Source organism: Schistocerca piceifrons, chromosome 1 (assembly GCF_021461385.2).
Source record: "Schistocerca piceifrons isolate TAMUIC-IGC-003096 chromosome 1, iqSchPice1.1, whole genome shotgun sequence".
Taxonomy (NCBI): domain Eukaryota; kingdom Metazoa; phylum Arthropoda; class Insecta; order Orthoptera; family Acrididae; genus Schistocerca; species Schistocerca piceifrons.
Genome location: NC_060138.1, coordinates 693898089 through 693903019, shown reverse-complemented (window position 1 = coordinate 693903019; position 4931 = coordinate 693898089). Strand labels below are relative to the sequence as shown.

At 41.1% G+C, this 4931-nt stretch overlaps 1 non-coding gene across 1 annotated transcript; it reads left to right on the top strand.

Annotated features, from left to right (window-relative positions):
- The first annotated feature begins 3008 nt into the window (after positions 1 to 3008).
- On the top strand, positions 3009 to 3080 carry Trnaq-uug. Its single transcript has one exon. It is a non-coding gene; the product is annotated as a tRNA-Gln (tRNA).
- Positions 3081 to 4931: the final 1851 nt, after the last annotated feature.

Sequence of the window (4931 nt, the reverse complement as noted above, 5' to 3'; positions counted from 1 at the left end):
CTCACTGCCTTCCCATCTGCTCTGAGAAGCTGAATAAGATGGCTGCAAAGTCAGAAATATTACGATGTGTCAGTCAGAAAAAGAGCAGGTAAAGAAAGTGAAGCCACTGAAAGCAGTATTTACCGTCATTAACTCATCTGGTAATCTTTTATAACTCCCTCGATATCCGATGGATACAGTCACACAGATCACCACTGGAGATGTTATCTGCTACACCGACGACGACCTGATCACTAACATTATCCACAAAACCATCCACATTTTCTCTTCTTCTTTCATGAAATTCAGAATGCAATTGGTTACAACACTTTATTGGTATCTATGATTATATGATTAAGGATCATTTGCTTAGGGTTGGTAGGTTGGTTGATTTGGGGGAAAGGGGACCAAACAGCGAGGTCATCGGTCCCATCGGATTAGGAAAGGAAGTTGGCCGTGCCCTTTCAAAGGAACTATCCCGGCATTTGCCTGAAGCGATTTAGGGAATCACGGAAAACCTAAATCAGGATGGCCGGAGGCGGGTCTGAACTGTCGTCCTCACGAATGCGAGTCCAGTGTGCTGACCAATGCGCCACCTCGATCGGCTTCCCTCAGGGCAATTCCCTACACAAACAGTTAGGTTACCATGCTGAATGTCGTATTATTGCTTACCCGCTACGACTTGGCCCCTCCGTGCCGCCCAGAAGTCTGGGGCCGTGCGGAGCAAGGCCTTAGCAGACGCGGGGAGTAAATGTCGGTCCCTTGCAGGGCCTGCAGTTTCGCGCACAATACCTATCGTTTCCGAAGTTAAAAATAACGCGCGGCAGCAACAGTGTTCCGTAATAATTACATTGTAGATATTTCATATTAAGATGTGGTCACACACTTACTGTCAAACTCACTGCTAGTAATTCAGCGTCATTCATTGTCAGTTCGCAATGATTGGCAGCCACGGCAATACCGACTCAATCGACAACACCCGTCCGTCGGTCTTCGAGGACAAGCAATGCACCCTGCTATGTTTTTCTTTTGGAAGTGGGAGAAATTTTTGTGATTTCAGTTCGTGCCATTCGAGGTTTGTTGGTCAGTCGAAAATTCTTGATTCAACTAACATGTCATACATCATTCAGGGAGGGCGAGCGGCCCCTTGAGCTTGGGGGCTCCGGGGCCCTATGTTAGCGACGCCATTGATTATAAACAGCTTCGCCACACTGATATAAACAGCTTCGCCACGGAAGTATGATGCTACAACTGGTAGGTCCCTGGCGTTGGCAGCAATGGCAAAAAAAGAGGACAGGCGGTGCGAAGTGGTCTGTATGGAACGACGAAAGCGAACTGTGGGCCCATTCTTGTGCTGAAATACTGAATTTTTCTCAACTTCATATAATATACATTTGAGTAATGATTGATAAAAACCTTACGCGAATTATGCCATCCAAATATTTCATTAAAGGCGTCGACAGTTTTACCTGGGCACAGTCGGGGCGCCTCGTGCCGCTGCTACATGTTTCTCATCTGTGTGTACTGTATTCACTGCACACATGTATACCGAAAATAGCACGTCTCGACATAAGATGAGGTGCTATAACTAACAACCCTGCCTATAAACTTGGCCATCGAGTATGTGGGTTACTTTGAATTATTATTCAGTTCAAAGAATCGATGTACCAAATTGTACAGTATATATTAAGGATGTATGAAATTGTACCGCAAATGTAATAAGTGTTATCTGCACGTGTAATTGCGAAAACTAAGGAAACCGCTGGAGAAAAATGAAGCGGTTGATTGAACATGGACGCTGCAGCTGGCAAACAAATGCCAAGCAAAGCAGGGAAACCTAAAAGTTGGAAGAAATATGCAGAAGTGATACGTGAAGGACAGAAACTTTATGACAGTGTCATGGAAAGGAAAGAGGGAGTGGATGAAGATGGAGGAAACAAAACCGGAAAGATGAATTTGAAAGGGCAATAAAAAACCTTAGTCCAAACAAGAAACTGGAGTGGACTAATTCCCTCAGAATTATGCAAATCTTGGGGGAGGGGGCACCATATTTTTTTGCAGCTCTAGATTCAGTTTTATATCTGTGTTATCATTTATGTTGCCTTTTGTTTTCTCTTGTGACGATGTGACTGCATCCATTCGAGCAGATGCCTACGAGTCCAAAACGCTGTAGTTTCGCTAGTGGAATTTTATGGTCTGGTGTATGAACGCACAGCTAGCTAATGCATTTGTTTCCGTTATTTAATACAGTTTATTTTATTATTTAATTCTTCACGTAAATTTTCGGATCTATCTTTAACACTCACGTTGTACGTTTGAGAACGACCAACTCTCCCTATCTCATTAAACCGTGGTTGAATTTTTTTCGTGATATATGTCGGCGTTTTTCCTCATTCCTGCTCATGACATGGATTTTTGCTTAAATACTTGATACTGAAGCGGAGCCCTCGAAATGTAGATGCAGTACTTGCATGAAATGCTGGAGGAATTTGTGCCCTAATTTGTGTAATGCGATGTTCTGTATTTGGAGATTGATATAATCTGTTGTGGGAAGCAACAATATTTAAGTATAATCGCTAGCAATGGTTTTCTAGCAGCACTTTGAGTAAAATGTATGCAAAACAAAGTGATATCAGCTGACTGGGCAGATTAACTTTCAAACATGGCTGCCTGACTTTCATTTGAATTTGATCAGTTTACTGCTTGTAATATTACTTATTATGTACAGGAAGTACACGTAAAAATTAAAATCAGATCTCGCAAACTATTCGTAGGTTTTGAACCTTGGAATTTATCTAGCAATTAAATGCGTCAAGCATTCTTTATTTTACGGTAAATAGACATGGCGTAAGAAATATTCCGTGGTGGCGTTTCAGTCATATTGCCGCCGTACTTCGTGAACTAGCCAAAGCTATGAGTGTCTTTAAACCAATTATTAACAATATTTAAGCAAAGGAAATTGCTACTGAAAAAAAACACTTAACGTGTTACTTGTTAAGTTTCAAATTAAGAAACCACCTTCACAAGAAGGTCCCATGGTGTAATGGTTAGCACTCTGGACTTTGAATCCAGCGATCCGAGTTCAAATCTCGGTGGGACCTCATAAATATTTTATTTCTTTACCCACGATGTTCTTTCGATTTAGATACGCTGTAGTTCAACAACGGCGTAAATTCGCTGTCTTGAAATTGTGTGACCTCACACTTATGATCTGCCGCTTGTTCTATTTGGGCATGGGTACAGATTTGTTATTGAGTTTAGTCAAATAATACAACCGTGTAACGATTTTCCCCCTCCCCCACGTACGTTCTATAGATTTAGAAACGTTAGAACTTTAAAACCAGCATAAGTTTGTTGTCTTGTATGATCTCACTCGCATTTGTAATCTGCCGCTTGTTCTATTTGGGCTTGGATACCGATTTGTTGTTGGAGTTTGGCAAATGATACAACCGTGTGAAATAATAGTTTTAAATGTTCATTATTGCTCTTACTTAGAAATTTACGTGCGTGTTACAGACCTGAATATTTGTTACGGGGCTTCTGAACGACATCGTTTCGTTTGGAATGTTCGTAAGATCATAGACATGAAAATGCTGTACAGAATTTTATATCTGCTGTTGAACAGACTTGGTATTTTCTGATATTGATTTCTGATGGTGTGTTTTAATAAACAACAATTTTACCAGCTGTAAACGGAGTTATAACTAATATCATGCCTTTCAACAGCTGCGGTTGCCCGGGACATAAAATAGTTTTCTGATATACTTTTGTAAGAGTGGACGGAGTTCAGCGCGAACGACATATCGCTACGAAGTACAGAAAGAGTAAGTCCCACTGAATAGCACTGCAAAGCCGACCTACGAAGCTCCTGGCGACATCTACTAAGTAACAGTGCAGCTTACCAGAGGAAGATATCGCCCGTACGGCCATCTGTTGGCTTCCGTTGGTAGTACGAGAGCGGTTGCATCACGACTGTCGGTCGTCGTCGTCACATACTAGGACGAACAGTTTGGAGAAATTAGCTGACGCGTCTCCTCACTTGTAAGACATAATGATGAATAATACAGTACCGTGGAGCATTACCACAAATATTTGCATGTTACAAGTGTAAAGCAGAATTTCAGTACTGCCCGCTTATAGCTCCACGCTTAACTGGTACATAAATGTCCCGGCGAAGTATCCCGGGAGACACGACGAATACATACATGTGTTCATATAAAAATTTGCAGAGCCTAATGATATTACCGTGATGCATGAATATGAACTGGCTTATGGCATCAGGGAGACCTCGATTATAGGAATACCTCGTTTTACCTCCGAAGGCACTGCACTTCCGGAATACAAATTAAATTCGTTGGGTTATTTGTCTGTAGTGCAACTAAAATTTTTGATGTATGTGAAATATGATCATATGTATCATCTGAGAGCATACAATGTAAACCCAACAATCAACTTGGAAATAAATGTATCACAAACAACTGAAAATGCTGAATTCGACCAGAGCACGGCAGTCTCATGCAGACAAAGGAACTAACAAAATACTAACAAGTCACCACCACCTGCGTACACAACTAACTATATAAAAAAAACTATATGTCTGCATGATTTCATACACATATCACAAACAAACATTAGCTCACAGACTTGAGTTAGAAGCTATGCTGCTAGGATAATACTGCATCTCTCAAACATGGAACTTTGATGAACCTATACTGTTAAATATTTTAATTCAGTGATACCTATTAAAGGCCTACTGCTTCTACTATTGTACCAGGAAATATTAATGATACATAACTGTGAACCAAGTTTCTAGTTAAGAACCACATTACAATATACAAGCGAACTCACATCAGAATAGGCAGAAGACTTACCGGACATCATGGCTTCCTCTGTAGGTCGCCCAGCAACCGACGATGCTTCTGTCTGCAACAAAACAAGAAAATGCACGTGAT